At 44.4% G+C, this 24,261-nt stretch overlaps 1 protein-coding gene and 1 long non-coding RNA gene across 5 annotated transcripts in view; one reads left to right on the top strand and one right to left on the bottom strand.

The window, feature by feature from the left end:
- The window catches only part of Ap1g1 (adaptor related protein complex 1 subunit gamma 1), an 86,486-nt gene extending 80,641 nt beyond the window's left edge, over positions 1–5,845 (bottom strand). For 2 of the 3 annotated variants that reach the window (NM_001393712.1, NM_134460.2), the window contains exon 1: positions 5,523–5,845. The gene's annotated coding sequence lies outside the window, so the exon portion shown is untranslated. Of the gene's footprint in view, positions 1–2,010; positions 2,120–5,522 lie in introns of those variants that run through there. The other variant, XM_063277764.1, reaches the window with a different exon arrangement.
- LOC134483360 (uncharacterized) lies at positions 4,791–6,530 on the top strand. 2 transcript variants are annotated; one of them, XR_010060220.1, is made up of 3 exons: positions 5,156–5,286; positions 5,417–5,924; positions 6,205–6,530. It is a non-coding gene; the product is annotated as an uncharacterized LOC134483360 (long non-coding RNA). The 2 variants fall into 2 exon arrangements; XR_010060221.1 differs by lacking the exon at positions 5,156–5,286 and adding an exon at positions 4,791–4,927 and having other exon boundaries at positions 5,417–6,530.
- Positions 6,531–24,261: the final 17,731 nt, after the last annotated feature.

Genomic DNA, 24,261 nt, shown 5'->3' with positions numbered 1-24,261 from the left:
CTGATCATATCTTCCTCGGGTCTGTTAGTACAGGAATTGATAATATTAACCTCAAGTGTAGAACAGGCTAGAACGTTTGGGAAGCTCAGTAAAGCAAGAACACAAGGAAGGACAACAAACAAGCTGGAGTTAGCAAAGCAACTGCCTAAAGCCGAAATGGCCATGCTGTGCTAGCAACAGAAAAGGGGAGAAAAAAATTATTGCCTCTAAGATGTGTTTAATTATTCACAGGGGCTGGGGATTTAGCTCAGTGGTAGAGCGCTTACCTAGGAAGCGCAAGGCCCTGGGTTCGGTCCCCAGCTCCGAAAAAAAAGAACCAAAAAAAAAAAAATATATTCACAAAGTACAAAGATCTCATATATTTTCATCTTAAAAAAATTTTTTTCTTCTTAACTACTCTTCTATGACAATGCTTTTAACGTGTTGACTTTATTTCCCAATGGTTTCAATAAGCAGATTTTAAAGGGCTAACCTTCCGAGAACTTAGTGAAAAAGCATTTCTCCTGTCAATCATCTCACCCTAATCTTTGATATTAAAATGCTAGCTAATGCTGATTCAACAACTTTGACGAGTGGATTGTTGTTTTCCTCATCTCTAAACCTTTCAAACTTTCATATTCCTAGTAACTAAAATTCATGCCAAACTAAGTATTTTGTTAGCTTTCATAAAAGGAGCTTGCCTATATTTTCAAGGAGAAATGATATTCCTTTTTTCACTTTTCTCTTCCCTGCCCTCATTGAAATGAAATTTTCTACACACACACACACACACACACACACACACACACACACACACACCTACCTATTCTGGAAAAAAATTCTAAGAAAAATTTTCAAAGCATACAAGCCAAGAAATATGAATTTATATAACCCTGTATATCTTCCTTCTGCTGCGGCTGTTGTTATGGTTATGTGGAGTCCAGTTATGAAGCTTACCCTAGCAGGCACTGGATTTCCTATGCAGATCAGGCTGGCCTAAAATTTGCAATGATCTTCATACCTCTGCTTCCTGTATGCTACATTACAGGCAAAAACTACCATGCCCAGCTTTACGTGGTCTCTTGATTCTAAAATTGCTTGCTACTTTAAATACCCTGCCTAAGAAACTGAGGAAAACAGAGCCCAAAAGCAAAGGCCTGTAATCCAAGGTCTAAAGAGGCTGAAACAGAAAGTTCATGGGTTTAAGGCCACCTTGAGACCACACAGTAAAACCTTGTTTCAAAAACAAATAAAAGGCTGCTGTAGAAGTGTGAGCAGTTAAGAGCAATATAATTCTTTCAGAGGACAAGAGTTCAATTCCCAGAACCCACATGGCAGCTCATAACTGCTCTAACTCCAGTTCTAAGACTTCTGACGTCCTCAGACATATGTGCAGGCAAAACAATAAAAATAAAATAAAAATCAATTATTAAAAATAAATAAAAGGACCAGAGAATGTCTCAGCAGTTAAAAGCATTTGCCAAGCAAGGTGACTTGAGTCCACTCTTCAGAACCTGTGCACAAAGCGTATTTGGCTCATTTGTAATTCCAAGATGGAAGGCAGCGATAGAAGAGACTGCCCCAACATGGTAGCAGGCAAGAACCCTCAAGTTGCCCTCTGGAGACTGGAGATGCTCAGAAGTTAAGAGCACTGACTGCTCTTGCAGAAGACCCTGGCTTGATTCCCACCACTCACATGGGGACTCACAACTGTCTGTGTAACTCTAACTTATGGCCTTCATAGGCACCAAGGATACATATGATGCCCAGACATCACACATGCAAAACACCAATACAAATAAAATACAATTTTGGTTTAAATTTAAGTTGTCTTCTGACCTCCACACTCTCCACAGCATAAATATGCATGCACTCACAAATACATTCACAGAATTTATAAAATTTCAAAATATAAAGTGATAAATAAGAGATAAAAGTAATGGAGATTTTTTTAAAAGCCTAAAATCAAGGCCTGAAAACAAGTCATACAGCATTAAGATTAAAATGCAGGTCAGGTATGGTTGTACATACTTTGATCCTAGGAAGAAGGCCTAGGCAGTGAGAACTCTTGAGTTCCAGGCCAGTGTGGTCCACATACTGTGTCCAGGACAGAAAGAGGGCTACCTAGAGAAATCCTGCCTTAAAACAAAGAAAGAAAGAAATTAATAGAATTAAGATGCAAGCACCTAACATAAACAGATGGATGGACAGATGGATGGATAATAGATGGATAGACAGAGAGACAGACTGGTAGATCAGATAAGGCAGATAAGTAGATTAGATAGATAGGTAGGTAGATCGGTAGACCAGATAAGATAGATAAGTAGATTAGATAGATAGGTAGGTAGGTAGATTGGTTGATTTGTTTAGACCAACACACAGCTGGAGCTCCCTAGAGGCAAAGTCAGATCCCTGAAACTGGAGTCACAGACAACTGCAAGACGCCATGTGGGTGCTGGGAACCAAACTAAACCTTGATCCTCTGAAGAGCTGTGAGTGCTCTTAACCACTCATCTCTCCATTAAGGTTTTATTTTTACATTCTCCCCAGCTAAATCTAAGAGTTTTCAATGTTTAATCAGTTATGTCCCATTATATATACAAAATGTAAGTCTCTATCAAATGCAAAAAGGGATTAAACATTTGAAATCTGTCTTGATATGCAGATTCCAATTCAACTTTTCAAATTAAAAATAACTTTTGAAAGAACTCATTTAACCTTTTATGCCTACAAAAGGATTTTTTTTAATGATCCATTTAAACTATTTGAGTTTTTATCTGCTTTGTATACTGTTTAGTTTTTTTAGGAGGTAGGGTAGGAGGTAGAGTAGGACAGAACCTACAGCTTTAAGTATGCTAGGCTAGCACTCTACCATGAAGCTACATCCCACTACCTGACTTTTTAAAAATAAGCCTGGGTTAAATATCAGCAAGACATTAATGGAAACCTCTATATTTTACAGTTTTATCCTAAAATTCACCCTTAGATTATATAGTTGCTGTCAGCAAAACAGACTGAATCAAACATTTTCCTTTACCAAAGCAACTGAGTGGAGCTGGACACACATCCTCGGAGCCTGCAGCCTGCAGCCCCAACACTGGGAGAAGAGAAGTATACAAGTCCCGCCAACCTGAGCTACATAGGAAGACTGTCTCAGAAACCAAAGCTGGGCCAGCACTGCTGGCAGAGGCCTGTTAATCTCAGCTACTCAGGTAAGGTAGGAGGGTCGCAAATTAAGGCCAGCCTGAGCAATTTAGCAAAACCATGTTTCAAAAAAAGGGAGGGGAAAAGAGGGTAAGGAAGAAGGAAGAAAATAAATGGAAGTTTACTAAACATAAATGTTAACTTCCAGTGCAATTCTCAACAGCCAAGAGACAAAGTAGACATTCATATACGTGCTGCTCAAGGGTACAGGAAACAGCACTTTGCTAATAATTTGTTTAACAAAAGGATACTTTCTCAAGGTAAACTGTAAACCATCTAAGAATGAATGATATTTAAATCCCAGTATGTTAAACCATACCATGAACTGAGTTAAATAACTATGATAGCTTTCTCAATACTTGTTCAAAAAGTGAACTCAAAAACTGAAAATTTCAGCAATAACAAACAAGGTGACACTGCTGAGTTCTTAAAGCAAAAGAAAACTGCACAACTTCGGAGCAGCACACTCACAGAACTCGTGTCTAACAAGAATTAACCTAGTTCTGAAGGAGCTGCTAAAAACAAATAACAAGAGCACAGAATATCTACACTGAAAATACTGTCCTCTGTGTCACTGTGTGGCCTGTAAAGAACTTACCTTTAAATGTAAAGAACTTACCTTTGAAATGTAAAGACATTTCAAAAGCTTAGTAAGAATAAAGAAAGCATCACAGGGCTGGAGAGGTGGCTCAACGGTTAAAAGCATTGACTGCTTTTAGAGAAGACATGGATTCAGTTCCCAGAACTCACAGGGCAGCTCACAACTGCCTAGAATCCCATTTCCAGGGGATCCAAAAGACCTCCGCTGGAACTGAGCATGCCCGTGATGCACATACTATGTATGCCAGCAAGACACTCAAACATAAAAAAATAAATATGTCTTCCAAAAATGTTAAATACTGCATCAATATAAACTTTACAAGTATTGAGAGATTTAACTTGGTTCATGTTATAAACTTAGGTTTCCGGCCACTCATGATCTCAAAGAAGTTGTTTCTCTTTTGCAGATGAAAAACCTAGGGTGAGATAAAACGGGGGTGATTCAACCACACTCACCTAACTTGAAATGTAGGAAATAACCAGTGAATTATTGTGAAATGTTCTTTATTCAAGCATACTGGACTGCAAACAGACTTTAACAGAATTAATGAAGCTATCATTACTTCAAGGATCCACAGGTTTCAAATCGAACCTTAAGAAGTTTATAGTCTGGCAAATACTACGGGCAACGGTGGAAATGGATGCTTAAAACCTAGCTACTCTGAGAAAAGTCAACATAGGAAGTCAGCAAAGATCATTACTATACAAACACCTGAGGGGTGCGGTCACTAAGAGACCATTCAGCTCGCTCTTCTGTTAACTAATCCCTATAGGAACTAAAAAAGTTATTTTCCTTTCTACCTACGTCAGGTTATTATTCTCCAAGGGCAGCCTTCCATGCTAAGCATATATAACACCAAAAGAAAAAAGTATCAGTAAGTGCCCCAAACTCAGTTTTCAGAACAGAAAGGAAATCCAGAAAGTATTTTTGACAGCTCCTTCCCACCCAAAGCCGCTTGACCCGCTTTAAACCCATTTACTGCTGAAATACACTCTAAGTGGTTCGACGGCTCTCCAGCACTAAGCCCCCTAACTGGGAAGCATAACCGACAGTTCCAGGCAATGAGGAAGATCCTGAGAATTCCTAGAAACTGACGTCCGCAGAACCGAGAGTTGGAGAGGAGAGTGAACAGCGCGGTCGCAGGTGAGTTCTTAAAAAGGAAAAGAGAAAGAAAAAGAAAAGAAAAAAGAAAAAAAAAGGGCGAAAATGTTTGAAAGAGAAGTTAGTTGGAAGGTTAAAGGGAGGCGAGGCCGATGTCCGGCTCTGAGTGGACGGCACTGCAGGGACAGGCAGCTTTACCCCTGCGTGGGAAATGCTCAGAGTTCTCAGATCTGACCCGAGTCCCCGACACAAGAACGCTGATACGTGGCTCAGAGAGGACACGCGGGGGTGGGGCCCGCCCCGCTAAATCCTAGGCTCCCTGAACCAGCTTTCAAAGGAGGATAGCAGCTCGATAAAGTCAATGGGTTCAAGGAGGCCTGCACCGGCCAGACAACCCCAAGGTAGGGAAAGCGACGGCGCACCGGAGCTCCGGTTCTGAAGCTTCCGAGGGTCGGCCCTCAGGAAGTCCGAGCAAGCCCGGGGCTCCCCGGTCCCTCCTGACCCAACCTGGGTCCTCCTCACCCCCCACAGGCTGAGTCCGGACCCCTGGGACTGACAGGAGGTTTCCAGTCAAACGCTCGCAGCTGCAGTGGAGCCAAAGACACAACCAGCTCTCAGTGCCGCGAGTGACACTCACCGGCCCGAAACCTCGAATGAAACCAGCAGCTTCGGGGGCGGCGGCAGCAGTGGCAGCAGGAACCGAACATCCAAAATGGCGGCTCCCTCGGCCTCACCACCGCTACTGCAGGCGGAGGGATCCCAGGCGAGGAGGGAGTTTCTAACTCACTTCTCGCGCTTCTCGAGAAGACGTCGCTCCTCCGCTCCCTCTCCTCGTCCACTCCGCGTCCCTCCAACTGCAACCTGTGCTCTTTCCCACCTCGGATGACCCGAGTACTCGGACCCTGCTGAGGACTATTTGCCGAGGAGGAGGCGACTGCGCCTGGCAGAGCGACGCAAAGCGTAGCAAGGGTCGGGGCTGTCACTGATGACGCTAGACGCGGCTGCCGAGTCACCGCTGCGAGGAGTCTGAGCTAGAAAGGTCCGGCCCTACTCCAGAGTCAACGCACTTTGGTTCCGCTTGGTGGCGGGGTTGGGGAAGTGGTGCAGCCGGGAAACGGTGGGGTCACCTGAGGGGGCGGAGCTCAGCAAGGTAACTCAGGAAGTCAGAGAGGGCATGTAGCTAGTGTTTCCAAAAGAATTCTTAAGTGGTTCGTATCACCTTTGAATCCTTAGCTTTTCTGATCAAATTTAGCAGCATGCCGAGTAGTTTTGGAATCCTTGGTTTTATGGTATCTTCATAATTTTTTTTGCAAAAACAGAAGATGAAACCGAAGAATGGATCCAAGCACAGCACCACCCTTTGTGTGTCAATCTCACCAACGATTCAGTTCCCTCCCGTGAGAAAAAAAGAATCTGGACAAAAGACAGCTAAAACTCTTCCAGAATAGGCTTTCAATCTATGATTGAATGAACTAATAACCTGAAGCAAAGAAAGTCTAACTAGACAGTTCCTGGTGTGATAAATAATTACTAACTTGTGACAAAAGTCTTTTCCATGTGAACCTAGAGATCCTTGATATCTTGGCCCATTTAAAGGAAAGGTGACCTACCTAGAATAAAATCTTTCCGATAGATTGGCAACAAAGCCACCCGGGATGTGAATAAAACACAATAGTAGACTGAATACCACAGACCAGGAACTAAGCACAAATCCTGAGTTTCAGACTTGAGTGTCATAAACAGGAAGTTGCAACTTTTCCCTTAGGCATTCGTTTTTCATGCAAGGATTTCAAAATACTTTACCGACATTGAACTGGGTAAGTCTAGGCGTACAATTTTGACCTTGAATTTCTGGGGCATGCCAAGTGGCTGGAAAGAAAGGACTCCAAGGTCATGATCAAATTTATTAACTATTGGTGTCTCATTGGTCATAATGCACAACCTAGCCCTCTAAGCAATCTCTTGAGTCGAAGTAAGTAACCTAAGTTTACAAATGAAGAGATTTAAGACGAGAGAAATTACAACTGTCTCTCACAATGGATTCTGCATTAAGATGTCATCTTAAACAGAAAACGCACCACACCCCAAACATGTATTCCAATCCAGACCCACTGATTTAGACAACAGAATATTTATGAAATTCAGACCCTCCTACCCTTCTTTGGTGCATCTGCCCTGAGCAGCCCCAGGTACAGCCTAAGACTAGAACATCATAATGCTAGCACTCTAAGCCAGGAGTACTAATGAAACGTGCCAAATTCACAGTGAAATGTCCATAAAGGAAATCTTCAAGCAGAGACGCAAGGCAAAGGTAGCCACGTTTTTCACATGGAAGATTAAAATAGCTTTTAAGAGCCAAAATTAAGTGTTTACCATAGCAAACAACAAAAGAAGTTTTTTCCTCTTCTTTTCCTTCTTTTTCTTCTTCCTCTTTCTGCTTCTCCTCTTCTTCCTCTCCCTCCTCCTCCTCCTCCTTCTCCTCCTTTTCTTCTTTTTGAGACAGGGTTTCTCTGTCTATCCCTGCAGCATCAGAAACTGTAGATCAGGCTGGCCTGAAACTCAGAGATCTGCCTGCCTCTGCCTCCTAAGTGCTAGGATTAATGGCAAAGAGATGTCTTCTTAGGAAGGACTTTGAGGCAGCTGTGATGGCCACATCTATCTGTAAACTCAGTTCCTAAGAGACTGATGCAGAGAGACTGGGAACCCCCAGTAGATAGCCTTGGCTGCATAAAGACTGATGTCACAACCTGCCCTCCCTCCAAGAAAAGCTGAACACTCAAAGGAAAAGCGCAACTTAGGCCCTTTCTCTGTTGTTGTTGTTGCTGTTGTTGTTGTTGCTGCTGCTGCTGCTGCTGCTGCTATTTTCTTCACTTGTATTTTTCTTTAAATTACCACTCTTTGCCTGATGGGGTGGCATACAATGGAATCCCAGCACTTAAGTGTTAGAGGCAGGAGGATCAGAAGTACAAGATCATCCTTGGCTACATAGCAAGTTTGAGGCTAACTTCAACTACATGTGACTCTATCTCAAAAAGATTAAAACAAAACTGTAGATATCATCTAACTATCCTAATGTGACAGATATTCAAATGTTATTAAAATTAAGTTTGAGACGCTGGGGAGATGTTTCGATAGTTAAAAGCACCTGCTGTTCTTACAGAAGACCCAAGTTCAGATCCCAGGTCTCATGTCCGACCACACCAGCTACCTACAACTCCTGCAGCACAGGGTCTGACACTTCCTTCTGGCCTCCAAGGACAACATACACACATACACACTCATAAATAAACACTTTAAATCTTTTGGATGAGCTTCCTAAAATTGTACACATACATGGAAAAAGATTGAGTAACAACATTAAAATATGAAAAGTATTTGCTTCGGATAGGAGGGTTATTAAAAATGTATTTCGAATGAGTAGACATTTATCAATAAAAGTTTTCACATTTTGAAAAGGAATGTTTATTAGAAAATACTCCTCACCCAACTCTGGTAGTAGGGCTAATGGAGACTTGAGACAGACTCATGTACCTCAGGCTGGCCTCAAACTTACTGTTTAATCTTAAGATGTCGACTCCTCATCTCCCAAGTATTAAGATTGTAGGTGTTCTCTTGCACACCTGGCAAGAAAATGCAGTTTTATGTAGTGTAAAAATAGTTTTAAAAAAAAAAACAGGCTTTTATGTAGCCCAGGATAGCCCAAATTATCTGTATAGTTAAAGACAAACTTGAGCTCCCGATCCTCCTGCCTCTGCGTCTCAAATGCTGGTATTACACCGTGTCTAGTTTATGCAATACTTGAGATAGACCCCAAGACCTCGGACATGCTAGGCAAACACTTTACCCAATGAGCTATCACTCCAGGGGCTGTGTTTGCTGTGTTGTGTTGTCTTGTTTGCATGTATGGGATCGAACTCTTGGTCTCTTACATACTTGGACAGCTCACACTGAGCTTTGCCCCTAGCCCCTGGCTTTTGTTTTTTGTTTTTTGTTTTTTTTTTTTTTTCAAAACAACAGTCTGCAAGATGAAACAAACTTTCGGAAGAGGCAACAGCTGAGAGAGAAGATTGCCATTTTTATTTTACACGTTAGAGTCTCACAAATAAAAACAACAAACCAAAAACCAAACTAATAAGACAGACAGTAGGAATTCTATCTTTGCTTGGTTTAGCTCACTTTGTAGGTGTTTAACACCTCTGGGCCTATTATTCAGTTTTGTCATTTATTTATGCTTTCCCTTGTTCCAAAATGGGTTTAAGGAAAATTTTATCCAAAGGGAATCAAATACATAAAGACACTTTGAAAGTTAAACCATAGTAATAACACAAGCATGAAACAATTTTATATCACACCGGAATTGAGCCAAGGCATAGATAGGCTGTACCCTGTACCTGACAGGAGCACACTGTAGCTGACAACTTTCACACGTATTTCCATGTAGCTTGATTCACTTGTTCAGCATGAGCTTGTAAGCCACAGAGATATTATTATTTAAAAGCTTGGTTTCTGGTACTAGACGACCTAGGTTCAAAATCTCACCTTCCTGGCTGGAGAGACGACTCGAGAGCGTTAGCCAGTCCTGCCTAGGACCCAGGCTTAGTCCTCAGGCCCACAAGACAGCTTATAACTATCTCTAACTCTAGTTCCACGGGATCCTGCACCCTCTTCTGGCCTCCCCAAGCATTCCGCATATGATATACATACATACATACATACATACATACATACATACATACATACATGCAATATACACATGAGACTACAAATAAATCTTTTTAAAAGACCAACCCTGCTTCCCCATCCTTACTGAGTTACTTTCGACCTCTGAACACAGCTGCTCCTCGGCGTCTCCATCCCTGAATGAAGCTCACAGGAATGGCGGCGTCTTTGAGCTGCTCTGATAAATGAGCTGGTACGCTTAGAACAGTAGCTAGCAGCTAGGTATAGTGGGGCGAGCTTTTCCTCTTAGGACTAGCAAAGGCAGTTGTATTTTTTTGTCAGTTCAAGGTCAGCCTTGTCTACAAAGGGAATGCCAGACCAGACCAGACCGAATAATGAAATCATGTTTCAAAATAAATAAATTTCTAATTGAAATTTAATTTGAAAACTAAAATAGTAGCTGGCACATGCTAAGGAGTCAGTAAAACCCATAGCTGTCTTTTTTTAAATTGATTTATTATATATAAGTACACTGCAGCTGTCTTCAGACACACCAGAAGAGGGCATCAGATCCCATTACAGATGGTTGTGAGCTACCATGTGGTTGCTGGGAATTGAACTCAGGACCTCTGGAAGAGCAGTCAGTGCTCTCAACCACTGAGCCATCTCTCCAGTCCCTGGAAAAATAAAAAAGAACATAAAAAAAGAGAGGTCATTGAGAGGGAGAACAGTAAAACAGAGCTTTTTGGAAGACACAGCACACCTAAGGTTCGCAAAACCTAAGGTTTGCAAGGGACTCCTCTGTCTTTGTTTTGTTTAAGTATATAGTAGGTTGTCTGGATTTGGAGAGTGGCTTTAGGAGTGTGGGGAGGTTGGTTGGTTGTCTTTTTTTAATTACATTTTTCTAGCCAGGCAGTTATGGCCCAAACCATTAATCCCAGCAACTGGGAAACAGTGGCAGAAAAATCTGAGTTCAAGACCAGCCTCAACTACAGAGTTCCAGAACTATAGCCTAGGCTATACAGAGAAACCCTGCCTAGAAACAATCAAACAAACAATTACATTTATCTATCTATTTAGTGTGTGTGTGTGTGTGTGTGTGTGTGTGTGTGTGTGTGTGTGTGTGCATGTACCACAGCGTGCCTGTAGACATCGGAAGATACCTTTCAGGGGGTTGTTCTACCCTTTCACAGTGTGGATCCTGGGAATTGAACTCATGTTGCCCATCAGGGTCCTGTCAAGTACCTTTACCCTCTCAGCCATCTCACCAGTCCTAGTTTTTGGCTTTTTGAGGCAGGGTTTCATAATCTTGAATTTACTCTGCAGCTAAGACTGGCTTTGAATTGCTGATCCTCTTGATCCTACCCCCCAAGTGCAGGTATAGAACCTGACGCCCGGCAAAGCAGTGGGTTTCTTTACGAGCAGAGGACCCTTAGAATCCTAGGGTATCAGTAGCTGAAATCCACATGCCCTTTAGACCAGACAGGGACAGCTGATTCTGAAGAAAGGCAGTCAGGCAGTTTGACCAAGAACATTCATTTCCTGTCTCTCTGAATGCCAGGGACTTCAACTGGGAGAGGCGAGTGACAGGGGACACAGTGAGTCAGTCCAAGAGGCTCCATTGCCGGCTGGTTTTGTTATCGGTTGAGTCACAGAAGTCTATAAATAAGCCCGAATGTCAGAGAGAAATTAATCTATGTTGCTTTCACACACACACACACACACACACACACACACACACACACACACACACGAACGAAACATTTCCATGCTTCTTTTTAGCATGGTCCCTGTTAAAAATATGTCCTGACCTGGAATGGGAACTTAGAAATTAGTCCTTTAGTGTGGCACATACAATCTCGATTCTAAAAGCCAATTCCTGATAATAATTTGACCTCACATTAAGAGACTTTAGGGGCTGGAGAGTTGACTCAATGACTTTGAACAATTCCTCCTCCTAAGTCCTAAGAGGACTTAAGTTGATTCCCATCATCCACATGGTGGCTCACAACTATCTGTAACTCCAGTTGACCTCCATGCAATCCTAGCACACATGTGGGCACTTATATACATGCAGGCAAAACACTCATACACATAATACAAACAATAAAAATGTAAGAGCATTGGACATCTGTTTTATGTTCTGTCTGAGGGAAGACCAAAGCCCAGAAGGACCACACTGCTTCTTTGTTCTAGAGAAAAAAAATTTAAGACACAGCTCAAAATCCCACCAAAGATGCTATGCACCACGGTATTCTCCCCCTTCTCTGTTTTTATAGTGGTTTTGAGTTATCAATAATTCTATTTTATGTCTTCGAGCACTCCTCAGGAGGCCAAAGGCAAATGAATCTCAGTGACTTCGAGACCAATCTGGTCTACATAATGAGTTCCAAACCAGCCAGGGAGCTGCATAGAAAGACCCTGCTCATAGTCCCACACTGTTCTAAAATCAGCTTCACAGCTTGCTTCAAAACTATCCTGAGAGGTCCAAGAAGCATTGGGACATATTCAGTAACTGGGTCATCCAGTCCCTTGTGGCCAGTTCAGGGAACGCCAAGCACCTTCTGTGCCCAACAGTTCACCTGTGCCAGAGGCTAGTCCAGGACTCTAGCAGGTGCTATTGAGAGGCTCTCTCTCTCTCTCTCTCTCTCTCTCTCTCTCTCTCTCTCTCTCCCTCTCTCTCTCTCTCTCTGTGTGTGTGTGTGTGTGCAGAGAGGAAGCAACTTGGCTCTTGGCTCTGTCATTTTTCTCCCTGACCTTCAAGGCCCTTTTATTAACACTGTAATATTCTCTCTCTCTCTCTCTCTCTCTCTCTCTCTCTCTCTCTCTCTCTCTCTCTCTCCAGTTAAACCCAAGGCTTGGCAAGTACTTACTTTACCGCTAACCCTAATTAGAAACTTGTTCCTTACGTAGAGGGCGAAATATTTTTCAAAGAAAGATACTAGTCTGTAGGTACTGCATTCTTGTAACAGCTCTTTTTTTTTACAGAGAAAAGAGCGTTCGAAAATAAAGATTTTTGCATAATGAGTGATTCTACTTAATAATAAATTTGGTACTTGGTTTACATGCGACCTGTAGGCAGCCAGGGCTGTATGATAAGACCCTGTCTCGAAACAACAGCAGCAATCTTTTTTTTTCTTTTTTTCGGAGCTGGGGACCAAACCCAGGAACAATAGCCATCTTTAATTTTACAATGTGCAGGGATTCTAAAGGTGCTCTTAAAAATAAAGGCAGGGGCTGGAGAGATGGCTCAGTGGTTAAGAGCACCACCTCCTCTTCCACAGGTCTTGAGTTCAATTCCCAGCAACCACATGGTGGCTCACAACCATCTGTAATGGGATCTGACTCTCTCCTCTGGTGTGCATGAAGACAGAGCAAACTGCTTAAAATAAAAATAAATGTTTGTGTTTAATTTTTAAATCTTGTCTGACCTCTGTGGGAGAGGATGCACCTAGTTCTGTGGTGACCTGATGTGCCAGGGGGGCAATACCCAGAGGGGCTCCTTCTTCTCAGAGGAGAAGGGGAGAATGGGGGTAGGTACGACGGGAGATTGGGAGGAAGAGGGCTGGGATGTAAAGTGAATTGATAGATAAAGACAAAAACAAAAAACAAAATAATAAAAACATAAAGGTGGGAGGGCTAGAGAAATGGCTCAGCAGTTAAGGACACTTGTTCCTCATACGAGAGAACCTAGGTTCCGTTCCCTCCAACCACACGGTGATTCACCACTGTCTGTAACTCTAGTTCCAGAAGATCCTACATCCTCTTCTGAGGATAGCACCGGCACCAGGTAGACATGTGGTGCACAGACATAAATGCAGAAACAATATAATCCATATAAAGTAAATAAATATAAAAATATAAAAAATTAGAAATAATAAAATATAAAGTGTAGGGGCCAGTAAAACAGCTCAGTAGGTTAAAAACCTGACAGAGTAAGTTTGATCCCCAGAAATAACTCTGACTCTCACAGGTGTCATGTGATCAACACACACACACACACACACACACACACACACACACACACACGCACACGCACATTGTGCATGCCCCCATAACATATGAATAACTAAATGTAAGAAGGGCTGGGGATCACTTAGTAATAGAGTGGTATTGTTCTTGCAGAAGACCAGAGTGATACAGGTATCTCACAATGGCCTGTAATTCCAGCTTCAGGGGATCTGACATACCTCTGATCTCCTCAGGTGTGTGCACAGAGTCACCCAGTTGTATACATAAACACATCATCAACATCATAATCGTCGTCATTATCGTTCAAAAACAAATGGTAGTACTAAAAATGTGTAAGGGCCAATCTTTGAAAAAAAATGTCAGGGGCTGGAGAGATGGCTCAGTGGTTGAGAGCACTGACTGTTCTTCCAGAGGTCCTGAGTTCAAATCCCAGCAACTACATGGTGGCTCACAACCATCTGTAACAGAATCTGATGCCCTCTTCTGGTGTGTCTGAAGACAGCTACAGTGTACTTATATGTAATAAATAAATAAATCTTTAAAAAAAAAGAAAAAAATGTCAGAATGACCTATTGCAATAATGGTTCTGAGTGTTATCTATGCTTAAGAATCCCTTAAGATTAAAAAAAGAAGAATTCCTTAGAAGCGGACCAAAGCAATGAATCCTCCCCAAGTGCAAACAAGGTTATTTATCTAAGAGGCCTCACACAGGAACTCTGTTTGCATTAGCCAGGTTTCCAGCAATAACACTCTGGTGCAAGGGCCTTCACTTTCCTACCAGTTTCCAGAATTTTTTCAATACCAAGAGAACTGTACCTCCAGAACCATATCATGAATTTCATTTTTTAAAGGTTTATTCATTTTTATTATATATAAGTACACTGTAGCTGTCTTCAGACACACCAGAAGAGGGCATCAGATCTCTTTACAGATGGTTGTGAGCCACCATGTGGTTGCTGGGAATTGAACTCAACCTCTGGAAGAGCAGTCGGGTGCTCTTAACCACTGAGCCATCTCTCCAGCCCCATATCATGAATTTCAAAACAATGATCTACTCCCATATTGTGAATGTAAAGGGAATCTGTACCCGGTGGAAACCACTAGCATACTCCCCCAGGCAGGGAAGGAATATTCTTGTTTTTGTTTTTGTTTTTTTTTTGTTTTTTTTTTTTTTTGGTTCTTTTTTTCGGAGCTGGGGACCGAACCCAGGGCCTTGCGCTTCCTAGGTAAGCGCTCTACCACTGAGCTAAATCCCCAGCCCCAAGGAATATTCTTATAATATATAAAAGGCCTTCAGCTCCCTCCAGCATTCTCCAAACTCGGAGACTGTGTGTGTGTGTGTAGCACGCATGCACAACACACACACACAAACACACACACACACATACACACACACACACACACACACACACACACGGATCAAAACGTGCCAGGATGAATATGTGACAGTCAGAAGACAACTTGCAGTCACTGCTTCTCTTTCCCACCCTGTGGGTCCTAGGAGCTAACTCAGGTCCTCAGGCATGGCAGTGGGTGCTTTGACTACTGAGCTGTCTCTCCAGCCCCAAATAAATATTTCTTTCTTTAAAAATAAAATAATAATAACAATAATAATACTCAAAAATTGGGCCAGGCACACTGGAGCATGCCTTTAATCCCAGCACAGGGAGGAAGAGGGTGGCAGGCCTGCTCTACAGAGTGAGTTCCAGGACAGCCAGAGCTACAAACTCGGAGAATTTTTATTGTTGGGACTACAGAGGCGAAAGAAAAAGAAAGAGAGGGGGGAGGGTAGGGGGAGGGGGAGAGGTAGGGGGAGAGAGGGAGAGGGAGAGGGAGAGGAGAGGAGGAGAGGAGAGGAGAGGAGAGGAGAGGAGAGGAGAGGAGAGGAGAGGAGAGGAGAGGAGAGGAGAGGAGAGGAGAGGAGAGAAGAGAAGGAGACAGAGTCTCACTGTGTAGCCCTAACTGGCCTGGTAGTTCAAGGCCATTGGCCCTATGTAGATCAAGCTGGCCCTATGTAGATCAAGTTCAAGTTCATTGGCCCTATGTAGATCAAGCTGGCCTCAAACACACAAAGGTCCTCCTGCCTCTGCCTCCTTAGTGCTGGCCTTAGAGGTAGAGGCCAAGTGACAGACTCTAGAGATGTTACTTTGAAGCATGAGTCAGCTTAAGAAGATCAGAGAAATCTTCCTAACAACTAAATCTAAATGGAAGCGGGAGGGGGCTAAAAAAGGAAAAGAAGAACAAAGGAGCCTGGAGGTCAGGAGCTTCTGTGGACGTCAGGCAGCACAGGCTGTGGTTCACGGAAACCAATCTCCTTCTTAAAACAAGTTATTTTAGATTTATATATTCTATTGCTTTATGTGTAGGTTTTGCTTTGCATGCGTGGATAGGCACTCTCTTAGTCAGGGTTTCTATTCCTGCACAAACATCACGACCAAGAAGCAAGCTGGGGAGGAAAGGGTTTATTCAGCTTACACTTCCACATTGCTGTTCATCACCAAAGGGAGTCAGGAGTGGAGCTCAAACAGGTCAGGAAGCAGGAGCTGATGCAGAGGCCATAGAGGGATGTTTCTTACTGGCTTGCTTCCCCTGGCTTGCTCAGCTTGCTTTCTCATAGAACCCAGGACCACCAGCCCAAGGATGGCACCACCCACCATAGGCCCTCCCACCCTTGATCACTAACTGAGAAAAATGCCTTACAGCTGGATGTCATGGAGGCATTTCCTCAAGGGAGGCTCCTTTCTCTGTGATAACTCCAGCTTGTGTTAAGTTGACACACAAAACCAGTCAATACAGGCACCTTGTGTGTGCACTGCCTGTGGAGGTCAGAGGCAGTATCAGATTCCCTGGGAGCTACAGGTGGTTGTGACCCACTGTAATCCTGGGAATCAAATCTGCAGCTGTGGGAAAAGCAGCCAGAACTCTAGACGGCGGAGCCATCCCTCCAGCCCAGGACCTTAATTCCAACATAATAACTTAAGAAAATTCATCGTTTTGAGTTACTCAGGGAGACTTACTATGCGTTGAGTGTAATAAACTGTAAGGTGTTGTTTACATTGTACTGAGCTGATGCCACTGTCTTAGAGTCTAAAAACAAAGGACACATGTTAGAGCTCCATATCGTCACACATCCCATAGCAACGCTTTGATGGACAATGAACTGTAATGTAGTTCAAGGCATTACTCACATGTTGGTACTGATGTTAGAGTAAACAAAGCTACTGTGCCAGCAGTTATCTAAAAAAAATCATACGTTCACCAAGCAATGGTGTCGCACACCTTTAATTCCAGCACTCAGGAGGCAGAAGCAGGCGGATCTCTGAGTTCCAAGACAGCCTGGTCTACAGAGCGAGTTCCAGGACAGCCAGGGCTACACAGAGAAACTCTGTCTCGAAAAACAAAAAACAAATGAAACGAGAAAAAAAATCACACACATAATTATGTATGTATACTGTATATAGTAATGATAAGCAGTCACATTACCAGTTTATACATTTGCTTGCCGTATATTTTTGTTGCTATTTTTAGAACACACTCCTATTAATACAAAACTTATTTTGGGGGACCAGATGGTTAGCTGACCACAATGGTTAACCAGCTGCTTGGGCAGCTCACAACTTGCCTACTGCAGCTCCAAGGGATCCAATGCCCTCTTTAGACCTTCGCTGGCACCTACACGTATGGTTGTACGAATTTTCTTTCCTTTTGAGATGGAATCTCAGTAGCTCTGACTGGCCTGAAACCTTCTAGGTAGACCTAGTCTAACTTCAAACTCACAGAGATCTGCCAGCCTCTGCCTCCCAAATAATAAGAAAAATACCCCCACCCTCCTTTTTGAGACAGAGTCTTTCTGTATAGTCCTGGTTGTCCTGAAACTTACTCTGTAGACCAGGCTAGCCTCGAACTCAGAGATTCACCTGCCTCTGCCTCTGCCCACTGAATGCCAGGATTGAAGGCATGCGCCACCATTACCCCAACCCCTTTGAAGTGTATTTAAAACAGCATGCTGGGGCTGCATGTAGTTCAGTTGGTTGAGTGCTTGCCTAGCATGCATGCATTCCTGGATTCAGTCCCCTGCACCACGTAAACAGATCGTGGTAGAGGCAGGGAGATCAGAAGTCCCAGGTCATCCTTAGTTCCATAGACCAGCCTGGTCTACGTGAAAACTTGTGTCACAAAATGAAAACGAAACAGCCCATTGTCTTGCCCTGGAAGCTGTCACACCGTTTATATTTACTGCCCTTTGATGGCAGCCAGAAGCCAAGCCAAGTGATCGGCCTGGACCTTCTAGGCTCTCATAACACTCTCTGTGACATGGCCGTGATGATGGCATGGTCTAACTATGCATTTCTCAGGATGCATCCTGTCATTAAGTGGTGTGTGGCTGACTGAAACGTTCGGCGTGGAAATTTGTTAATGTCTGTAGTTTGCTTTAAATTGTCCCTTCGCCCTCCCTCCGGAAATGTTAGAAACGGAAAGATAGGTGAGCTAAGAATGGTTAACTACAGTTGACAACAGACGGGTGAGCTGGCCTGCGCGTATATTCTAATCTTTAATTTACTATAGATCTACATTTTCCACAACAAAACATGCTGCTTATTTATTTATTTATTACCTTTTTGTTTGTTTGTTTGTTTGTTTTGTTTTGAAGACAGGGTTGCTCTGTGTAGTCTTGGCTGTCCCAGCACTCGCTCTGTAGACCAGGTTGACCTCGAGTTTACAGAGAGCCTCCATCACTCGATTGCTGGGATTAAAAGTGGGGGCCACGATTCTCTAGCTATGTACTCATTTGCTGAGACAGGGTCTCACTATGGAATTAAGGTTGGCCTGGAACTCTATATGGAGACCTGGCTGGCCTTAAATTCAGAGATTCCCCCCAGTCTCTGCTTTCTGAGTGCTAAGATTAAAGATGTGTGCCACAATGCCCGGCTGTTTATTTGTTTGCTTTAGATTTTTATTTCATGTGCATATGTTTGGCTGCTGTAATTATGTGAGTGCCTGGTGCCCTCAGAGGTCAGAAGAGAGTGCTGGATCCCCTAGAACTGGAGTTACAAATGGCTGTGAGCATCCACGTGGGGTTCTGGTAACCATGCCCCATCCTCTTCTAGAGCAGCAAATGCGCTCACCTGCTGAGACATTTCTCCAGCCCCCTCTTTGTCTGTTTGCTTAGTTTTTTTTTTTTCTTTTCTTTTTTTCGGAGCTGGGGACCGAACCCAGGGCCTTTTGCTTGCTAGGCAAGCGCTCTACCACTGAGCTAAATCCCCAACCCCCTAGTTTGGTTTTTTGAGATAGGGTTTCTCTGATACCCTTGGCTATTCTGGAACTCAATCTGTAGACCGGGCTGGTCTTAAACTCACAGAGATCTGCTTGCCTCTGCCCACTGAATGCTAGGATTGACTCAAACCCTAAGAGTAGGCACATACAAGGCACAGTACTGAGAAATAATTTCAAGAGAGAAAAAAAAATAGAGCATGTTCATTTAACTTTGTTTATTAACACAAGGTCTAACTATGTAGCCCAGGCTGTCCTCAAACTCACAACCCCCCTGCCTGTCTCCCATGTCCTGTGATTGGTATGAACCACTATACCTTGACTTCAGAGACAGCTCAAGTCTGAAATGTAAACTGTTGAAAGAAAGAACTTCGAGGGGACTGGAGAGACCACTCACCGGTTAAGATGGCTCACCGCTATTCTGGAGGAGCCAGGTCAGTTCCCAGCACGGGACCAGGGGCTTCAGAACCACCAGCTCCAGAGGATGGTTCCCTATTCTGATTTCTGCAGGCACCAGCATAACGTGGTATATACTCACATAGGCACAGACACACAATAAAAACATGTAAAAGATGGGACAAGCTTTGAGATCAGAAATGCATACAAGAGTTTAAAAAAAAAAAGATGAGGGGCTTTACTTTGCGTTTTATTCCTCATGCTAAAGAGTAAAGAAAACCAACAACCATGGCTCTTTTAGTTTTTCACTATATGATCTCTTCAGCTTCCTGCAAAGTTGTGAGAGTTCTATACTGGTACATTGTTTTCACTATCTGTAAATGTAATATTTAAAAGCAAAGTTCTTATTCCTTTATTCATTTTCAAAGACTTTGTTTCAATAGCAAAGAGGCCAAGCAGGGCGGTTCACCTACAGTCGAGAGTAATCCGTCAGCATGCAAACACTTGCTGAACTGGAGCCGTGGCAAACTGTAGACAAGTTAGTTCATTTCACAAATCTATTAACCACTTAATACAAGCCAGGAACAGCGTGTGGCCATCCGGAGTGAAGGAAACATACAAAGCTCCCTGTTGCTGGTGTCCCAGTGGGGGAACAGATAGAAACAAGATTAGTAAATGAGCTCTAAACAATATAGTTAGGACACAGACCATAGTGATGAGAGAGGTGAGGAGGCCAAAGAGCACACACTAAATGAAGCAAGAACCCATTGGGAAGCTGGGTACAGTGACTCACACACTTGGAAGGCTGAGGTAGGACTGACTAAGTCAAGGCTAACCTCAACTACAGAGTGAGCTCAAGGGCAACCTGGACTACAGAGTGAAACAAAGAGCCGAAAACCTACTGGAGGGCTCGTAAAGCAGGAATGCTGAGGTCTGATTTAAGTATACAGGGACACTCTGAAGCCATACTGGACACCTGCTAATGACAGAGCAGAGGGAGAAGCAGGAAACACATTGATGTGGTTTGGACCTTTGTGTGTGTGGACTATTAATGTGTGTGCACTGAGAGGTCAGAGGTTAACCTCAATGTCTTCCTCTGGCACTCTCCATCTTATTTTTTTTTTAGATTTGTGTGTGTGTGTGTGTGTGAGAGAGAGAGAGAGAGAGAGAGAGAGAGAGAGAGAGAGAGAGAGCATGTCCTGAGAGAGACACAGGTGTGGCAGTAGAGAACCTTCAGAAGTCTGCGCTCTCCTTTTACCGTGTGCATCTCTAGAGTTGAACTTAGGTTGTTAAGTTTGGAGACAAACACCTTTACTTACTCCGCCATCTCCCCTATGATCCCCCAACCCCAACCCCAGTCCTCCTCTTCTCTCCTCTTTTTTCTTCTCCCTTCCCCAGCCCTCCCCTCCTCTTCTTTCTTCTCCCGCCTACCTCTCACCTTCCCTCCCCTCTCTTTTGTACCCTATTGGCCTAGAACTCACCATGTACACTAGGCTGACCTCGAACCCACAGAGATCTGCCTGCCTCTGCCACCAGAGTGCTGGGATCCAGGGTGCGTGCCACCTGAGTGCTCCACCTGCCACCTGAGTGCTCCACTTGCCACCCGAGTGCTCCACCTGCCACCTGAGTGCTCCACCTGCCACCTGAGTGCTCCACCTGCCACCCGAGTGCTCCGCCTGCCACCTGAGTGCTCCACCTGCCACCCGAGTGCTCCGCCTGCCACCTGAGTGCTCCACCTGCCACCCGAGTGCTCCGCCTGCCACACGAGTGCTCCGCCTGCCACACGAGTGCTCCACATGCCACCCGAGTGCTCCGCCTGCCACACGAGTGCTCCGCCTGCCACCCGAGTACTCCACCTGCCACCGGAGTGCTCCGCCTGCCACCCGAGTGCTCCACCTGCCACCCGAGTGCTCCGCCTGCCACACGAGTGCTCCGCCTGCCACCCGAGTGCTCCACCTGCCACCGGAGTGCTCCGCCTGCCACCCGAGTACTCCACCTGCCACCGGAGTGCTCCGCCTGCCACCCGAGTGCTCCACCTGCCACCCAAGTGCTCCGCCTGCCACACGAGTGCTCCGCCTGCCACCCGAGTGCTCCACCTGCCACCTGAGTGCTCCGCCTGCCACACGAGTGCTCTGTCTGCCACCCGAGTACTCCACCTGCCACCGGAGTGCTCCACCTGCCACCCGAGTGCTCCGCCTGCCACCCGAGTACTCCACCTGCCACCGGAGTGCTCCGCCTGCCACCCAAGTGCTCCACCTGCTACCCGAGTGCTCCGCCTGCCACACGAGTGCTCCGCCTGCCACACGAGTGCTCCACCTGCCACCGGAGTGCTCCGCCTGCCACCCGAGTGCTCCGCCTGCCACCCGAGTACTCCACCTGCCACCGGAGTGCTCCGCCTGCCACCCGAGTACTCCACCTGCCACCGGAGTGCTCCGCCTGCCACCCGAGTACTCCACCTGCCACCCGAGTGCCCCGCCTGCCACCTGAGTGCCCCGCCTGCCACCGGAGTGCTCCACCTTAGTTTTGACACAGTGTCTCTCACAGAACCTGGAGAAAACGAATGCGTCTTGGGGATCCTCCAGGTTCCCCATCTCCTCCTGGGATTACAGGCAATTACTGCTCTACTCAGCTTTGTACATGGGGACATCAGCCTCAGGTCCTCATGGTTATGCTTCGAGCACTTTACCAACTGAGCCACCTTCCCAGCCTCTACATCTTCTAATCCCACCCAGTTTTAAAAAAATATTATTAGAGTTATATAGACTTTGGGTCTGGTTAATTTCAAAGTGATGTTTTTATTTGCAATTTTTTAAAAAGAATTTATTTTAAGTATATGAGTACACTGTCGCTGTTTTCAGACACACCAGAAGAGGGCATCAGATCCCATTACAGATGGTTGTGAGCCACCATGTGGTTGCTGGGAATTGAACTCAGGGCAATTTTTTTATTTTTTTTTTCTGGAGCTGGGGATCGAACCCAGGGCCTTGCGCCTGCTAGGCAAGCACTCTACCGCTGAGCTAAATCCCCAACCCGCAATTTTTTTAAAATATGAAGTTTATACAATAAAAGTAAGGATGAGATAGAAAGATTGCCCAGTGGTTAGAGCATTTGTTGTTCTTGCAGAAGATTCTGGTTCAACTCCTAGCACTCAATCTTCTGCAATTCCAGTTCCAGGGGTACCCAATGCCTTCCAGGCACTGGCATGCACTCGTGCACATGATGCACAAACATCCATGCAGTGAAAAACCCATACACTATACATACACACATGTTACATACATATACACATACATATTGCATACATACATACATACATACATACATACATACATACATACATACATACAAACATAGAAAATAAACAAAAATGGGCCAGGTAGTGGCGGTGCACATCTTTAATCCCACTACTCGGGAGGTGGAGGCAGGTGGATCCCTGAGTTGGAGGCCAGCCTGGTCTACACAGTGAGTTCTAGACATCCAAGGATACATGGAGAAACCTTGTTTCCTCCCCCAACCCAAAAAAAAGTAAATGAAGTAAATAAATAAATAAATAAATAAATAAATAAATAAATAAATAAATAAGGTCAACTGGAAAAATTTAAATAATTTTTTATTTGTTACTCAAGGCAATGATTTTTATTATGGCAATTTTGTTCAAGTATGCCAAATGCTCTGACTATATTTACCCCTTATTACATGTTTCCCCAGCACTCCTGTTAGACACATTCCCTTTCCCAAAGCAGTCCCCTTGTGCCTTCATGTATCTGTGAGTGTGGTCATATAGAGAGTACGCACTGCTTGTCTTTCTGAGCCTAGCTCACTTCGCTTACTCTGATGACCTCCAGAGTTCAATAATATAATAACTAGGGAAGGCCTCACAGAGAAAGAAACATACGTTTTCCTGTTTTCCATACCTTGCCTTTTCTTCATGGCTGAAGGAAATGGTTGTGTGTATATGTATTGTATTCTTTATCTGTGTGTCCAATGGTGGAAGCCTAAGTTGATTCTGTAGCTCGGTGTCCTGATTAGCACTGCTGTATAGCTGTGTGGTGCGCATTGCTCTGATATGCTGACTCAGATCCTCTAGCTATGTTCCCAGTAGAGCCACTGCTGGATCATATGGTAGTTCTACCTTTAGCCTGCTGAGGAGCTGCCTTACTGATTGTGTCACGAGCTTGCACACTATATCATACGATCCCCCAAAAGCTCCTCCACCGAAAGCTTGGTCTCACCTGATTGCACTGTTGGGAGGTGATGGAAGTCTGGGGGGAGGGAGTTAAGTCACTGGGTGTGTGTCCTTGAGGGGTATAATGGGGCTTTGGTTCCTCTCTCTGTGTCTCCCTGTTTCTCCCTTCTCTCCCTCTCCCTCTTTCCCCTCCCCCTCTGTCCCTCCTGATCTATCTATCTATCTATCTATCTATCTATCTATCTATCTATCTATCTATCTCCTCTCATTTCTAAGTTCATGCTTGTATGTGTTATGCACAAGTATGACGGTCTGAGGACAACTTGTGGAGTCAGTTCTCTCCTTCTGCCATGTGGATCACAGGAATCAAGGTTAGTTCATCAGTCATGTCGACAATAACCCTTGTATTACACACTGAGCCATCTAACTAGCCCTCTAAGCTCTCTTCTTCACTTCCTGGTTGCTGTGAAAGGAGTGAAAGGAGTAGCTTCGCCCCAACACGTGCTCCTGCTGTGAGATTACCTCCATGGCACTCACCTTCTCTGGTCCTGAAGCAACTGCACCGAAATCTCTGAAACTGAGTCCAAGTGTCAGTTAAGGTTCCTGATGCCGTCATAAACACCATGACCGAAAAAACAACTTGGGGAAGAAAGGGTTTATTTTCCTTCCACTTCCACATCACTCTTCATCGTCAAAGGAAGTCAGGGTGGAAGTTCAACAGGGCAAGAACCTGGAGGGAGAAGCTGACGCAGAAGCCAGAAAGGAGTGCTGCTTGTTGGACCAGCCCAGGGGTGGCACCATGACCATCAATCACTAATTGAGAAAATACTCTACAGGCTTGCCTACAGCCTAGTCTTATGGAGGGAGGCATTTTCACAATGGAGGTCCCTTT

The sequence above is a fragment of the Rattus norvegicus genome, chromosome 19 (genome assembly GCF_036323735.1).
Source record: "Rattus norvegicus strain BN/NHsdMcwi chromosome 19, GRCr8, whole genome shotgun sequence".
NCBI classification, from domain to species: domain Eukaryota; kingdom Metazoa; phylum Chordata; class Mammalia; order Rodentia; family Muridae; genus Rattus; species Rattus norvegicus.
This window is presented reverse-complemented; position numbering and strand designations above follow the sequence as displayed.